This window comes from Plodia interpunctella, chromosome 30, assembly GCF_027563975.2.
Source record: "Plodia interpunctella isolate USDA-ARS_2022_Savannah chromosome 30, ilPloInte3.2, whole genome shotgun sequence".
In the NCBI taxonomy this organism is placed as follows: domain Eukaryota; kingdom Metazoa; phylum Arthropoda; class Insecta; order Lepidoptera; family Pyralidae; genus Plodia; species Plodia interpunctella.
The window spans coordinates 1,745,631-1,764,045 of record NC_071323.1 but is presented as its reverse complement, the minus strand read 5'-3'; the positions used below and the strand labels follow the sequence as shown (position 1 = coordinate 1,764,045).

Below are 18,415 nucleotides of genomic sequence, written 5' to 3'. Positions count from 1 at the left end.
ATATATTTTTAAATCTAACCAATATTTTTATATCACTGAAACTTAATCTTCAAATGTATACAGAAATATATAAAGAGAGCGTAAAAAGGATCGAAAATTTATTGTTTGCCAGTTAATAATTATTCCCTCAGTTGCGGCAATTTTAAATGTTTTAACTGCAATATGTTTCTTAATTAGTCGCTTGGTATACCATCCACATCGCTTTGTATGCTATTTCTATTTTATTCTATTTTTAACTTTCCAGAAAACTTGCTAGTTTCATGCTCGTTAGATGTCGACTTTGTATGTTACAGCAAAGTAAACTCTTTTGTACAGAGTGAAGGCGTGTATTTAACCTTTTGATTCGGAACGCGTAAAAACATTGTGTTTGTGTTTGATTTGGGCTATTTTAGTTGTAAAATATGCAACCAATTAAAATCTAATGATTAAGTCATTGTATTTATTTGTATTTATTTAACATTAACTTAATTCTATTTCGTAATGTGTTTCGTAATCTGCATACAAGTTATGTATTATGCGTATACATCTTTTTTGAAGCAGGAAAGTGGAATTTACATTAACAGAATTCCCCCAATAGATAATTCCATATGTGAGGTAAGGAGAAACATTTCCAAAGTATGCAGTTCGGGCAACTGCAGCTGAAGAGCTTTCAGCAAGTATCGAAAGAGCGTAACAGTAATTGGATATTGTTTTGTTAATTTTATATATGTGCAATTTCCAATTTAAGTTACAAACAATATTGACACCTAAAAAGTTTGTTTCGTTTACATCTTCTAGTTTCGTGAATATTTAAAGTATATGATTCCTTATTATAATTTCTAAACTGTATTATTTTTGTTCTTGTTAAATTTACTGTTAAGTTTATAGATTTAAGCCAATTTACTGCACTATTTAATGTCTTATTGATTTCTTCTTCAAATTTGTTTTTATCTTTAGTTGTATCAGATATGCATAAAGTTGCATCATCTGCAAACATGACGCACTTGTGTTGTGTAATGGATGGAAGTTCATTAACGTAAAGAAGGAATAGGAGTGGACCAAGTATACTACCCTGAGGAACGCCGAGAAGAATTTTAGCCTGGTCAGATTTGATTGTTCTGTATTGTTTTTGATTTGATCTCTATTGTTTTGCTGATAGGATTATACTTGTCAATGACTACTATTTGATTACGGTTGCTTAGATATGACTGAATTAAGTTAAGTGGTAAGCCTCGGATCCCTAGATTTTCCAATTGTTTAAGAAGGATATTATGTTGTACGCAATCAAAAGCATGAGACATATCTAAAAACAAGCCAACACGCATTGATTTCTTATTTAATGAAATATTAAATCTTATGACACTTCAAAGCTTTTCTGTTTTCTGTTTTCTGTTATCGATGTCTTCCGTACGTACCTACCTACGTTTGTGGTTATTTTTTGTTTTTAGGGAAAATGTATAATATTCTGGCAATCCTAAAGTAAAGCTCCATCTGGTGAACTTTTTTTGGTTGCGTCAGTTGACGAGAGAGACAGCGACGCTGCGGCGAAAAAACGAAACTTATACCGACATCGATCTACTCGTGTAGCGTACGGAGTTTTTATACGAACGAAAATCTTAATTAAACGCGTTCATCCATGATGTCGGTGGTGCTAGTGCATTAAAACATACCTCGGAACATTCTGTGTGTGTTATTTTGTATAATGATCCGCTGTTCACGTGCTTAGTGCTAAGTTACATAGCTTCTATTGATAGTGAGAAGTGAATTTGAGAAGAGTGAGTGATCCAAAAAGAGTCAGCTATTAGCCTGTCGTAGTCTACAAACGGTACGTAATAAATGCAATTAGCTTTCTTTTGTATAATGTTGTTTACATTTCCTATTGGAGTAGTCTTGTTTTATCGTGAAAGCCGTGCGTCACTGGTTAGACATAGGGTGTGTCTGGGTCTTCTTATGTCTACCGAGTAACATAGGTGCAAATATCAATAATTTTAGTCATCAACTGGACCACAACACGTTATTGTAACGTATTTAACTTGTTTTATACCTAAACTTGTGAATTTTCACACAAGAATTTTACTATTTTCGAAAAATCATATATTTCAACCAGGTATAATACAATTTTACATAGTCTGTATCCTTGCTAATTTTATCATTTGGTTAGTTCGCAACTATGGCCTGGGCGTGCCTGTAATCAATTGCATTATTATTTATCAAGTCAATATAGAAGATGATGTCACCGTCCGCCGGCCGCTGTGAGCGTATAATCCGACCAATATAAAAATGCGCCATGGTAGTACTTCACCCATTCAGTTCCAGTTGCGTTCTTGTATATCCGGTTGTTGTGTTACGGTTGCCGTAATTTGGTGTCTAGATTGGACGATTGGAATCAGTCAGTGATTTTGAATTGATTTAAAGATTCTTTTGCACCCTTTTAAAAGAATTTATCTCTTCTATCTAAGCTTTGATGACAATAGATGACCATCTACATGAAAACTGATAAATAAAATGCCAATTAATTGAATTAGTATTTGGTAGGGAGATATTATGACGTTTATCATTAAAATTAGTGATGTCATGACCTGTGTGTACTATCAGTAATGTAAAAATGGTTAAATGACTTTGTCACGTCCAATTATCTAAAATCTCTCTGGCATGTTAATGTTTTGAAGATTCGGCTCAACTTTGAGAACACTGTCGTTGCCTGTCAGTATATTATGCCAATAATAATCAATTTAAAATGCTAGTTTTACTCAATGTACTATGCTGGTCCTTGATAACAATTTTACATCAAAACTAGCCATGTAAACTCATTCTTTTTCCTAAAAGTGTTATTGTAAACGATCACACTTAAGTCTTTTTGATGATTTTACTGAATAACTTAAAATAGACTTTTTAGGAAATTACTTAGGTACCTATTTTTGGGATTAAACATTATTTTTCTGTAGAATATGTATGAACTACTTAATTGATTTATTTTCAACAAAATTATATATTACATACCTAATGAAATCAATACTAAGTCTACTAACCAGTTCAAAATACTTTAGTGTCACGAAACAAGTGCAATCATGCTACATAATCTTGATAAGATATCACAAGTATGTTGTTAACAATATATATATATATTACTAGCTTTTGACCGTGGCTTCGCACATATGTGTTTCAGTTCTTAAAACGAATCGGAAGTAAAATTTCGGTTATTCTTTCATCACATATTCTAAGACTGGTAAAATTTATTTATTACTATGATTCAAATTCGTATTTTTGTCATCTTTAGTTCAATTCCCCGTTTCCCGCTACGATTTCCGCTACGCGTCTCGTTCCGAAACTTGCCCTGTCCCGTTTCCTGCATATTGGGCCATGTCGTTTCCCGCAACATGCCCCATCCCATTAACCGCTACGTGTCCCACTCCCGATTCCCGTATTGCGTGCCGAACATTTCATGGACCCCTCTTCAAAAATTCAAAACAAATTTCAATCAAAAATTTCATGTGACACTTCAAAAATGACGAAGTTTCATACAAACTTGCAACTGCAACGTCTATTTTACCCCTATAGGGATATAATTATCAAAATCGATTTAATGCATAATTATTTTTTACCAAGTGCAAACAAAAAATGTCATGTGTCTCACTTCAAAAAAGACAAAGTTTCATACAAACTGGCAACCCCTATTTCACCCCCTTAGGGATGGGATTTCGAAATATCCTTTCTTAGTGGACGTCTCCTAGTCTCAATCTACCTTACTGCCAAATTTCATCTCCACGAGCTCAGTAGTTTTCGAGATTTCGTGATACGTGAGTAAGTGAATGTTTTTCGCTTTAATATATATAGATTTATTATGTATAAACTATATGCATATATGTATAAACTAGCGACCCACCCGGCTTCGTTCAGGTAAAACAATAAATTCAAATGCAAATCATTTATTCAGAAATTAGACCTTCACAGGCACTTTTTCTCGTCAATTTTTATATTTATAGTTATTTCTCACAAGCTACAAACTACTGGCATTTCGGAACCGACTGCTGCTGAGAAGAAATGCCGAAAGAAACTCATTTGAACAGTGTTGGTCCCTATCATATGTATAATAATAAACTCTACACCTAAACTTTCCTCTTGAATTACCCTATATCTTTTATACCCCTTGACAGGTCAACGCCCCCGCTTCAAAATCCATTGCACAGTTTTAAAGAACTAAGAAAATGTACATATGTATATATATAGGGACAGACCGCAGAAAGCGACTTTGTTTTATATTATGTATGTAGTGATATTTTCATTATGACTAAAGTAACCATCTGTTTTCATGTATGAAAATCGACTCACCTATCCTAACTACAAACTCAAGGTGAAAAGTAGCAAATTGTGTTGAATAATCTCTTCATAATCATATTCCTCATGGCTGAGGGTCGTGGTCATTAGTGGAATGAAACATAACAACTTTCCTGACGTTATTAATGGTGTGGTTATGAGTCAGATTGGTATTAAAACTCTGTGGCATGAGTGGGATTAGAACCTGGGACCTTTGGATACACAGGAGGAGCGTTTTAAACATTGCTTCAATGCACATGTCTGTCATGTTATCTATCATATTGTTGTATATTTTTGTCATTCACATACATATTCAAACAATAGACAAGGTTACATGATTTGTCCAAAATATACAATGTGCAAAAATATATTGTGCAAGGGCTTGTAAACATCAATAGCAATGACATATATGATAACATACAATGCTGTGCAATTAAGTTTAAAATAAATAAACAAATCCGTATATTTGTAATGCAGTTAATGCCATGAGTCGCAATGCCCATACGAAGTGAATGTTACGTAGACGCTGGGCCCGCGCCTACGACTTCACTCGAAGCTGTTGAGTGCAAATGCACTTGATAATTGTACATAAATACCGTTTTTTCTTAAAAGTCTTATTATTGAAATAATCTTAAACGAATATAAGTTAAAATAGACTTTAAAGGAAATTACTTTTGTAATTAATAAATAACTATTTTACTCTATAATGAACATGCTTGTACATATTTGAGTAGCGGTGGTGGTGTAATGGTTAAGACGCCCGCTTATGGATAGAAAGGTCCCAGGTTCGAATCGTACTCATGCCATATGAGTTTCTATACCAATCTGACTCATGCATTGTAGTTTTCATCGACCACCACTTGCTTCCGGTGAAGGAAAACATCGCGAGGAAACCTGCACACTGATTGATTATTATTAACTTGAATGTGAAATGGAGAAGCCAATGGCAAACCACTCCATTAATAATGCCAAAAATGTTTTTGTGTGTGTTTCATTCCACGTAATGATGTCCACGACCCTCATCCATGAGGAATACGACTATGAAGACATAGGTATTTTGATTGATTTAATATCAACAAATTTTAATCAAAGATTGTTTACAACTCAGTATACATACTATACACATATTATCACCTGTGAAAGTAGGATAGCGGTCCCTGGGCTCCGACACTCCATGGCAACCGTAAATCCTCACAGACGAGGGAGAAAGAGAATAAAAAGAGACAAATACAAATACCGAGGCAAGTTAAAGAGAATAACAAGAGATAAATACCGAGGCAAGTTATAGTCCTATGACACACTATTTCCCATACCAGACTTTACGACAGTCGTTCCCTTTGTTGCCCTCTTGAGTTTCTGGCATACAGCCAAGCACACACACATCTTACATTCTATACAATTCTACTAATAGTGGTAGATAATGTCTATATCCTATGAATAATCGTATCTAATTGTCTGTGATTGTTTTTTTTTTTTTTTAATGACTTCCCAGTTTTTGGTATCAAATCAAATCATTTATTCAGAAATTAGACCTTCACAGGCACTTTTTCACGTCATATTCAAAATTAAATGATGTTTACCAAAGCTACAAACTAATAGCGTTTCGGAACGACCACTGCTGAGAAGAAATGCCGAAAGAAACTCATTCATTCAAACAGTGTTGGTCCATATTATGCCAGAAGGGCTTACAATTTTTTAAATATAAATTTATGTACTAAAATGTGGACTTGGTTTTTGGTTAGGAAGTTGTCGTTCTCACTGAGTTCGTGCGTCGTCCGCCTGAGAGGTTTTCACGACTGCACTTACAAAACTTATATTTGTTTGTTGACGTCTTTGGAGAAAATGCTGCGGTGATGTTTATTGCACCGCAGCTTTTTACCTGCACGCTTTTTTACCTGCGATTTGGAAGTCGGCGTTAGACTTAGTTTTAAGTAAATTTTTGACGTCAATAAGTGATGTTATCATCCTAAGTAATAAAGTGTTTTTTTTTTTTACTTTGAATATACTTCAATTGTAGCCTGGAATTATGGTTAACATGTCTTCCGAAGGACGTAGGTGCTCGGCATAAAACATTGTTTGGTCACTCATCCCACGGGCGACCATTGAGAAAGTTGCTTAACCGCCACTATGGCAGGTCGATACACGTTCATTGGAACGTCACCAAACTTTGTAATACATGAATGATTAATGGTGGAAGCAATACATGACACGTACCTATGTGGGTTTCTCCATAATCTAAAAACTGGAATGTACTTATTCCTATGTATCAGTGTATGTTTGTATGTTGGCCTGCTTCCAAATGTCGTTTACAAATATAGGGTTTTCTGTTCACATGTTCAGTTATTGGCTGGCCCGAGATGGTTTTATTTTTACAGCATTATTTTTGATCTCGATAAAAAATAATTGCAAGTGTGTCTAACACAACTTCCTTAAACATCCAAGACTCGGCAGTAATCCGCTGAGTATTGTATGTTTATCTTGTTATAAAACTGCAGTACCGTCGAGTTAGTACGAGTATCCCATAACACAAGTCTCGAACTTACTTTGGGGCTAACTCGATCTGTGTGATTTGTGCCTATTTGGGTATTCTTTAATTCTGTCAGTTTCAAACGTACCTCGGCAAGAATTCGCGACTTGAGACACGTTTGTGCGCACAGATCTACACAAATATTATAAAGTGTGTTTGTTTGTCCGTCTATCACTTCAAAACGGATTGAGGTGATGTTGGTGTGGATATAGTTGGAGAGCTGGAGAGTGTCGTAGGTAGCTTTCCGAAAACCGCGGACATCGCCTAGTGTTGATTATTATTTTTATTTATGCCTTCTTTTTCTAAGTCGGTTAAATAAAACTCACCTAATATCCTGAGAAATCGTTATCAATGAGGCGAATCGTATTGTGATAACCATGATAACGTTGCGACGATAAAGGGTTATGAATATGACCTTCGTTTTCCTATACGGGTTACTGGTATCTAACGCATAACCTTCCAAAGGCGCATAAGGTACATAGAGGCTAACATCTTTTGTTCTACGACTTTTGACGACGAAATGCAAAAAAATCCTTTTATTTAATTAGTTTTAATGTCATTCTCATTTCTGTAACGTTAAGCCTACTGTACTGTCTCGCTCGGCTATTGCATAGAGTTTAGATGTGTAGAATCACAAATTAGTTTTTTTTTTTTAAAGAAAACAAAAAACTACGAATCACGAAATTTCGTAGAATAAAAGTTGCTTGTTTTGATGTACCCAAGTAGTCTTTAGGAGGTTTTGCGTTTGATACCAATAGCCCTGTATAAGTATTCTGCTATTATCAAATTCTCTTGCTCCAATATTGCGGTCAACTCGGGACTACATGGGAAACATGTCTACGTATTTAGCGTATCAGGACACTTGCGTTAAAAAATTGCGCGAAAGACACATGCGCCAAAGACATTCGCGCGCAAGACCCATGCGCGCAAGACATTTGCGCGCAAGAACTTGCGCGAAAGACTTAAAGGTTACCGCGAATGCTAGCTTTTTCCCGCGGTTTCGCCCGCGTTAATTTTCGGGGATGAAAGGTACCCTATGTCCTTCTCCATACTTCAAACTACATGTATGCGAAATTTCAAGAAGATTGGTCGAGTAGAAGAAACAAATTACCCGAGTACTAACACAGGTTACCGCGAACGAAGCTGTGGGCAACAGCTAATGATGATATGTGTAAAGAAGTATATTCCTACTTTTAAAGCAGTCTTAAATTGTACACTCCTTGAATACCATTCGTTCTCAATAAAATTGTTATTGATAACACTATCTGAAAGATAACGTGTCGTGTGTGTACTTAATATTATAGACCGCTTGAGTTTTTTTTAAAGATTTCTTCGTCATTTGTTTCAAGGCAACATTTCGTCGGTCGTTTCATGTCACAAAACCTGAACATTTGGTGTTAAAAGTTCCGCCATTTGTATTTTAAACCCAGAACTTATTTATTTATTCATAAACTTACTTGCTATTACAAATGTAGGTTTTTGTCAAATTGCTAAGCAGTTTAACGACAAATATTTAATAATAATGATTGATGCTTTTTATATTTATAAATCCGTAATAATGATTAACCTCCGGTAACACCGGAGAATGCAGCCTGTGATAGTTTAAATCTGACGTGAAAAAAGTCTGACTATGTCTGCAAAGGCTTAATCCCTACTAATATTTCGATTTCGTGGGAAAATGATCTTTTCCTGATTGGCCCGAGTCTTGGATGTCTAATTGTCTAATATATGTATTTCTTATAAAATATGGTATCGTTGAGTTAGTATCCCATAACACAAGTCTCGAACTTACTTTGGGGATAGCTCAATCTGTGTGATTTGCCCTAATATTTATTTATTAAATTTATTTATTATAAATGAGAAAGATTGTAAGGATGTATGTTACTCTCTCACGCAAAATCGACTGCACAGATTGTTATGAAATTTGGTACACGGGTAGAATATATCCTGGAATAACATATAGGGTACTTTTTATCCCGAAATTCCCACGGGAGCGAGGCCCCGGGGCGCAGCTAGTATTTGAATAAATCCTTTGACTTTAAACCACAGGGGCACAATGTCGTGCCTTCGATCAAATACCAAGATCCATTTGTCACTAGTTATGCCATAATTTGTTATCTGCGTCTGTTATACGGGTCTTATTGGGGGTCAATGGCCCCGTAATATATTCATCTTTGTCTATTATTATGTCACGTGTCCTCCATCTCTGTCTAATACAGTTGAATCAACGTGATCGGTTTCGTTTCATAGTTTAATAAGGTCAAAATGTGGTTTAATATATACTCATATATGTGATAAATGCGGAAGTTTGTAATGACAAATACTGTCTCTTTCATCGTATAGATATTAATTTATTGTCTCTTTCTCTCGTCTTCGCGTGTGAGGATGCATTCGGGCTGTAACGCTGCGAAGCCCCGGGGTCAGCGTAAAAGGATAACGGCCGCATGTGACTGAAGGAGAATGTACCTAGTGCAACTATGTATTGCAATGACTTCTTTCGCATGTTTTGTATACATATATGGTGACTATGTCTGTACAGTCAACAGCACATCAAGTGAACCTCTGCACTATGGGGCTCGGTAATAACGGCGAGTTTGTTATGAATTTGGGTAGGTTAATTAATGTGCAGTTGACTGTAGGTACATAGGAGATTAAAGAGAAATTATTATTCGAGTCTTTGTGGGACTAATAGAGGCCAAAACAATATTTATTTTGACTTTTGTCTGTGTGTATGTTTTTTCGCGGATCACCCGAAAAATACTGGATGAAATTTGATGCGGTTTTAACAGCTGTATAGGGGAAAGTCTAACTTAAAATCTGGTATTAGTTTAATCGTGATACGTTGCTTAGAACCCGCGATATTGACCATAATAAGCTACTAGCGGAGGCACTAAATTATCGCGGGCGAAGCCGCGGGCAACAGCTAATTTCTAATATATGGATTTGAATTTAATAATATATAGATATTTATATATAAATATTTAGTTAATGAAATATCGACAATCGTTGTCCAAATTTCAAGAGGCTGGGTACAAAACGACTTTTTTATTTATTTATTTATCTCACCGAACTGACCGGACCGGTCCAGGGACACGTGTGCGAGTGAGACGCAAGACCGAAGGATTTGGCGTTGTTAAAGTATGGTTTAAAATCAGGTTTTGGTATGTTTTTTCTGCACTTTACTGTTTGTATAGCTTGTTTAGGAATAATGTAATGTGCCGGCTGCATCTCCCGCGCAGACTGTAAAAGACAATCAAGGGAAGGGCTATGTACTAGAGACAGATGCGACAGAGGGGGCTTCTTTAATCCTTATATATTGTAAAACTAAGTCATGTACCGCGTCTGTCTGTCTGTTTGCGATAAACACAAAGACCTACTGCACGAATTTTCATACGGTTTTCACCAATAGATAGTGTGATATCTGAGGAAGGTTTAGATGTATAATTCATTGACCGAGTGAACGAAGCGAGCGAGGTCTACAAATCGACTTGTAGCAAAAATATTTTTTTTGTATATATTGTAGTGTTTGTAACGCGATAACTTTCGAACCGTTGGTCTGATTTTGATGAAATTTAAAAGATGTGCAGAATCTGCCAATAGAATTTTTAAGTTCGTAGGGCATCAAAATCGGTTCAGTCGTTTTTGAAATATTCACAATTTTGTTAAAAATTATTGTGTTCGCGAGGCCTAAGTTTGCGGCGAACAACTATTTATGTTTTTACATGCGAGAAGCCGGGATTCACCGCTAGTATGTTACAAAAAGTAGTATATTAGTTATATTCTCATTTCCGCGTCCCATAATGCTGAATAGAGGAAACGGACTCAAAATAGTTTCTCGTTACTAAAGGCTATTAGTATAACCCTGAATAATGTAATCTGATGTATTCGTAATTAAATTTATAAGTAAAACAGGATGTAGTTGCCCTATATGTTTGCTGTGCCCTTGCAGAGTGTCAATTGTACTATCAACTTATGCATGTAACCGACCTTATATAACTTTTAACTTGCAATAAAATCTGAATCATGTTATATTACTGATAAAAAATTATACATAAATTTATATTTAAAAAATGGTAAGCACTTCTGGCATAATAGGGACCAACACTGTTTGAATGAGTTTCTTTCGGCATTTCTTCTCAGCAGTGGTCGTTCCGAAATGCTAGTAGTTTGTAGCTTTGATAAACATCATTTAATTTAGATTATGACGTGAAAAATTGCCTGTGAAGGCCTAATTTCTGAATAAATGATTTGATTTTGATTTTGATTTTGATTTTGAATCTTCATAAATTCTAACAATATTATAAATGCGAAAGTAAGTTCGTTACCTCTTCACGCTCTATCTACTCGACCAATCTTCTTGAAATTTTTCACACATGTAGTTTTAAGTACGGAGAAGGACATAGGGTTTCACCCTGGAAAAATAAATGCTCCCGCGGGAAACCACGCGGGCAGAAGCTAGGTTCTAACAAAAAAAAAATGGAAGAATCGCTGCAAAATCAGAAAAGGACAGCGTAATAGATTGTTTGCATGAATAAGACTTGTAAGTAAACGAACTTCGTATTTTTGTCGCCCGATGTCGTCACGCGTTGATGTCACTGCATTCGTTGCAATCAGGCTCATCTCGAGTCCAAGGTTGATTCACACAAATAGTGTGTTACATCACTGGACAACACGATGGAGTTATTGTCTAATATAGGTATTTGTCGACCTTTATCGTCATGTCGGTCTGCGGCTACGAGTACCCTGGAGGGTCAATGTGGAAAATGATATTTTTCGAGATTGATATGAATTAAAATATAACTCTCCTTTGGATGGTAATTTTCTAATTTACTTAAATATGAAAGTTGATGGTTATATGGGGGGAGGAAGGGCTAAAAAAAGATGGATGGATTGTGTCAGGGAAGATGTGAGGTAGTTAACTAGAAATTGCAGATGACCTCGGTGGCGGTGAACCAAGAGGTCCCGGGTTCGATCCCCGGTCGGGTCATGATGGAAATTGATCTTTTTCTGATTGGCCCGGGTCTTGGATGTTTATCTGTATATGTATATGTTATAAAATATAGTATCGTTGAGTTAGTATCCCATAACACAAGTCTAGAACTTACTTTGGGGCTAGCTCAATCTGTGTGATCTGTCCTAATATTTTTATTTATACATTGGGAATTATGGAAAGGAGATATCCTACCTCAGCTAATGGGGTAAGGTAAGGAAGATGATTATGATGATTTAATTTTCTTTTAACAACTTGTAATCGAATCCCACATGTCCACACTTGTTTGACCACTACACCATTCTGAATCAGTTGCAGACGAACAAACCAATGGGGTGCGATGACCTTCAGTGAAAGCACGTTGTCATTGTCTTGGTGGTCGCCGGTTCGATTCTGTAGGCAGAGTGCGAATTGAGTTTTAACCCACATTGCTAAAAGGAGGTGTGTTGTATTACAAACTTGTGTATACCTGTCATTGGTGTTTACATTAGAACTTAATTTTATGTGCTTTGTGTCGAATGTTGTATGGTGTACCTTAATAAATAAATAAACTTTAACGAATTAATGAGGAGGCGTTCGTCGAATCGATTTTCTGATTGAATTCCTTATCGAGTCTTTCTCTTTCGTTTCGGTTGCATTCCGGGCTGTTACGCTGTGAAGCCCGAGATCAGCTTAAAAAACCTTTGAAATAGCGAAGATTTTGCTGTAATTGTACAACTTGCCGTCTGCCTGTTTTCAACCCCGCTTGGGATTGTTTCCTATCAGCTGTCAATGCTATATATCTTTAGCTTTTACGACTATCGCCATCTAGTGGCAAGATGTCGACACATTGATCTAAATAGTCTACCAGTGTGCAATTCCTCGCGATATTTTCCTTGGAAATAAATTGTGGTCTACAAACTCCTGTGCGGAGAGTATTCGAACCTGGGGAGGGGACTTTCGATCGAAATCATTTACATAAATTATTACAGTTACCTATAAGGTAAAGTACTATAGTTGAGTTTCTATTAAAGGTAGTCGCTCTGATACTCTCTGTTATATGAGTGTAGGATGCATTAGGCAGACAATAGTTTGTAACATTCTCTAGGTGTTGGTTGAACAAGTAACCCATATTACGCCCTACACTATCAGAAAATATCAAAGAATTTTCCGCGTGGGCACAGTCAAGCCCAGTAGATTTATCCAAATCACCTTCACGTGGAGAGAGAGTTGGTAGGACTTCGAATTAGGCGCGGGACACACCGAAAAAAAAGTTCCAAGCAATAATACAATCGAATCGCGTACATGTATGCAACTCCGATAACTACAACACAAAACGACATGGCATTTAGTCAATACCAACCTTTACAATAGTTCTGGGACACAATATAAGTACTTAATGTTGCCAAGCAAGAGTGAGAGCCGTAAGGACTAACGGTTCCGTACTCTATTTTAATACAGTATTGTATGATGGAAAATGATCTTTTTCTGATTGGCCCGAGTCTTGGATGTTTATCTATATGTATTTGTTATAAAATATAGTATCGTTGAGTTAATATCCCATAACACAAGTCTCGAACTTAATTTGGGGCTAGCTTAATCTGTGTGATTTGTCTTAAATTATTTATTTATATTTATTCTGGTCTAGTTAAGTCTAATAGTTTAGTTTTTAAAAAACGTATCCCTAAAATCGCCACGGTCCATTCATAACTAAACGAAGAGCTCAGATCGTGACTATCAGGGCATGACTGATGCGTTCGGCCTTGGACGCAATAGATAATGCAGGTTAAGCATCCTTCTGTTACCCAGTGATGAGATGGGTGGGCGGAAACTTATATCTTCACAAAGAGACCAGATCATGTTTGGCATAGATCACACTACTAGATGCAGGTTAAGCATTCGTATGATATCCAGTGATGGGATGGGTGAAATATCTGTCTCGTTCTGGACTGAATTTTGCACTAATGTACTATTCACACTAGGGCGTCTGTCTGTGTGACCTTTACAGCTAGTTTGCTCCGAAACAACTAAACTAATTGATTTATTTTTACATGCATAGCAAATTTCATCAAAATCGGCACAGCAGTTTAGTTGTGGAAAGAGTAAAAGACTAGTATCTATCACTCTCGGCGCTCCCGCTAGATCACGCTAGCCCCATTTTCAAATGGTTTAACCAAATGTAATGCTATGAGTGCCCCGCAGTTATGATCAACTAAAATAGCACAAGGTCGCCTGTTGGCGTGTCTGTGTGTGTTAAAGGAGTTATCCTGGTGTTGATGGGCCTCTAAATGCCATCCTTCAAGATTTTCAACGCAGTGAATAGGCATTTTTCGAGCTGCCGTTTAACATCTCAGCATGTTTGCTTCCCATCAGGCTATATTGAGCACTCAATTGTTATTAATAATCTGGCCATTTTCGACGGAAAACACCTACGAATGAATAGATTAACTCTTTTATAATCAGATAGTAAAACTAATTTGAAAATTTGTGATGACAGCGCGGCCGCAGCGGAACGCTCTGAGAAACAGCCGATTGGTTGATTTTGTGATGGATGATAGTGCCAATTTTGCAACTCAATTTTGAAGCATTTTCAGCTTAAATTTAATACGTTTAGTTTAGATGACAATATATTAATATTATGATATGCAGATTGTGCACAGAGGATCGTCTTCCGACAAGGGAACTCGTCAACGGTTTATTGCACGGTCAAGACTTTGTGTTCACGTGTTGAATCAAAATCATGTTCCCTCTGACGACAGTGAAAGCTTGTGTCAAAAATTACATATTTGTAAAAAAAGAACTTATTTTTGTTACAGCTTGTGCATGATTTCAAAGCGTTCGCAGTAAGGCAGTTCAAGACGACTTTTTTAGTAAGTGTTATTATTCACATTCGACCTCATGTTTTTTTTAACGAAAATTAATCTTATTTTTATAGCCTTTGTGCTGGTTTTTATATGCGCTTTTGAAGTGAATTCTAAGCAAAAGATAAAACTTTTCGTGTTCTAAATACGGATGAATTCCCTAAGGGAGCTAGCTATAAATTGTGTTGAAATATATATGATAATCCTGAGATTATCATAGATTGTTCAACACAATTTAACACACTTCTTAGTATGATTTAGGTGTCTGTTCTACATAAGTAGTACGGGCTAGCACAAAACATAAAACACATAGCTAGTCACTACGTCTACGCGTTTTCTCTATGTACGACACGGCGCGTACATGATATGGCAAAAAGAGATAGCATGTGGACGTTAAAGTGCTACGTATTTGCAGATTTCGTGTTAGGCCTTCTGTCTATATTATTACAGTCTACTGAACATCCTTGTTCAGCGACCCACCAAATTAAAATTCAAAACTCTTTATTCAGTTTAGTCTACTGCCGACTTCCAAAGCGCAGGTGAAGAAGAAGCGGCGCAACAAACTTCACCGCAGCCTTTTCTCCAAGGACGTCAATTAACAAATATAGGTCTTATACATATATTAAAAATTAGGAGGACGAATTTACATCATTATTAAAAATGTCAAAATTTGAATGAATAAATAAAATAAAAGTTCTATTTCCAATAAAATTATTGAAAATTGTCACACAAAATATATATATAAATAAAAAGCTAAATGTACAAAACGTACGTAATAATGTCATAAATCAATTACATATGTAATGAGGATACTGCACCATGCTTGGGCCAGACATTATTGTCATACACATAATCGTCAGACTTGTAATATGCATTTTTACAAAGTACTTCTTTTATATAATTTCTAAATTTTTTGTCCGGCAAATCAAGAATCAATTTAGGCAATTTGTTATAAAAACGGATACAGTTCCCAATAAAAGACGTTCTAACTTTGGCCAGCCGATGCCCGGGGATAGACAATTTATCTTTATTACGTAAGGCTCTATCAGTGTAATCACCAACTTTTTTAAATAAGTTTAAATTTTTCCGGACATGCATAAATGCAATGCAAAAAAAATCTCTAAGGGAATCCCTTCTCCTCAAACCATATATAGCACGGATTGCTCTTTTTTGTAAAATGAAAATAGTGTTAATGGTGCTAGCACTCCCCCAAAGTAGTATCCCATAGGACATTAAGCTATGAAAATAACTAAAGTAAACTAATCTAGCAGTCGCCACGTCTGTCAGTTGTCTGATTCTCCAAACTGCGAATGCCGCCATACCATCCCCCTAGGAAGAAACTTGTATCTTGAATGATCTCGATCTCGGCTAGGGTAGATTATGTTGCACTGAAATGTCACGATTATTGAGCTCAGTTCGCTAGTGAACGAAATCCTCTTTAAACATTAATTTTAATTCTTTCATGAATAACTCTATTCATAACTGGAGTTCCTGATTCGTTAGTCTATGGAAACGAACGTTCTAATGAAGTGTCATAGTGCTTCCGTGTCGCTCGCGGGGTTAACCATAGAGCTATTAACGTTGTAGAAGTGACTATATGGCCAAATCTAATTGAATAATAATCTTATGTCTGACAATGAATGATTTTTATTTTATCTCAGGTCTAAAAAACGAAAGCACTCGATTTAATTTAATCGTGAATCTATAACTAACCATTTTGCAGTCGACTATACCTAGCTATAGCCGGTATGATAAAGGTTTAGCCTAGGACTAGCCGAAGATAAGCACGATAAACTGAGGTGTAACCATCGAAGATCGGCATGGCATGACGTCACTGTGTATCTGATGACGTCACAAATTCTCAAATGGAACTTTATTAAATGACACTTCAGTAAAATTGTTTCGATAAAAACTCCTTTATAGCTCGTTATTGTTACGCTCGTATTAAGTAATCTGGCCTTTAAAATGCCATTAGGCATTGTAAGCCAGTTCATCCTTCCCTTGCCGCACCAATTTAGAGTTTACATCACGATGATATCAGTGATGATTAGGGTTGCCACTACTCCAGCATCACTTGGTAAAATGTTTATGTTTATAAAATCCTAGATGTTGCCCGGGGCCTCGCTCCCGTGGGAATTTTGAGATAAAATATAGCCTATAGCAATATTGGATAATGTACCTTTCTAATGGTGAAAGAATTTTTAAAATCGGTTCGGGAGTCTCGGAGATTACCCGCCTCAAACATGCAAGCTCACAAATGCTTACCTCTTTATAATAATAGTATAGATTGTTGATTATCCTTACATATTATACAAACTTAAACACTACCGGACGGATTTTTGTACAGTTTTCACCAATAGATAGTGAGATTCCTGGTGGTTCAGATGTACTCGTATAATTTATTATGGTTTTACCGTAGGGAATACGGGACGGTAGTTTGTACTACATTTTATGCGAAGATGCGATTTTAGTTACTATCTCTCTCTCTCTCATCTTCTTCAGCCATAGAGTGTTGTAGTCGTCGACCACTCCATATAGTGGTGGCCATTCGCGTGTCAGGCCGGCGGCCGGTCTTAATATCAAAGCTGATTAATCAAAATTGTAAGTTTAGTTTTTTACATTAGCCTGGGCTTCGGATGTCATGTGTAAGTAACGCTACGGATTACGCACCTCATTCCTTCATCTTTAGGGGCGTAATGCTGACTCATTACACATCTCTGAGGTGTAGTGTTAATTTTCATGAAAGAAACCTAAATATTTCTTGGATAAGGCTACTCTATATGATTAACTTATTGGAAAATATCTCACCTAACCGGATAAGCCGTTTCGAAAATTACCAAACAGCAAAATAATTTTTGGGCACCGATAACTAGTTAATAGCACTTTGCAATTTATAAAATGCTATTTCAAAATTAATGTGGCACCCCAATTTTATTTATTTGCGTGAGTGGAAAGGTCTATGGCCGACCTAGGGTTTACCAGACGCGGCTTGCAATCAGATTGTCTGGTTTTCCTAGAACTGCGTGAGTCAGAACATTAAATGGATATGGAAACACGGCACATTTTTAATTGAAACTCGAGAATGGTGGTTGAAAGTTAAAGATGCAGTACATTCAATTATGCTAATGTCGCCTTGACACAAAACAAAGGTCGTCTGTATGGGTCCACCTCACACTAATCTATTGCTGTCGCCAAGCAGCGGTGTACCCCGAATGTTGCAAGCATCCATAGGCCGAGGTGACCACTTACCCGTGGGCCGTATGCCTATATGCTTGCTTGGCGTTGTAAAAAATGTGCAAATGTCGGACACTAGACACATATACGGACATATTGAGAATTGCATTTTTATTAATATCTTTTTAAAATCTCCAGACGGTACGAATTTTGCAGTATTACCTATGATTGGGACCTTTTGATCCTAGGATCCACCACCACTCAAATATTAAACTTAACAGTTAGAAAATCGACGACAGCTATCTCTGTTTGGTCTAATGGTTGACAGGCAGATATTGACATTAATTCTACCGCACTCATCTGAGCGTTCTTCTGTTTTTTCGATAGCTGTTGAGTGTTGAAAATTAAGTTCTGCAATTTATATATTTTAATTTATAATTTTGTGCTTAAAACTTTTAAATAAAAATAAATATTTTTTTTTGCCGCTTCTACTCAATCTATAGTCTATGCCTGTCGCCAACAAGTCGCAATCGATAACCTTACAGCCGCGGAATATAGGGGGTTGGAGTTTTTATTGCTTTTAGGGGGAAA

At 36.4% G+C, this 18,415-nt stretch overlaps 1 protein-coding gene across 10 annotated transcripts in view; it reads left to right on the top strand.

Annotated features, from left to right (window-relative positions):
* The first annotated feature begins 1,487 nt into the window (after positions 1-1,487).
* Positions 1,488-18,415, top strand: part of hts (hu li tai shao) — a 62,222-nt gene continuing 45,294 nt past the window's right edge. For 6 of the 10 annotated variants that reach the window (XM_053767099.1, XM_053767103.1, XM_053767100.1 and 3 more), the window contains exons 1-2: positions 1,488-1,804; positions 14,606-14,659. The gene's annotated coding sequence lies outside the window, so the exon portion shown is untranslated. The remainder of the gene's footprint in view (positions 1,805-14,605; positions 14,660-18,415) is intronic. The other 4 variants (XM_053767107.1, XM_053767105.2, XM_053767106.1 and 1 more) reach the window with 2 other exon arrangements.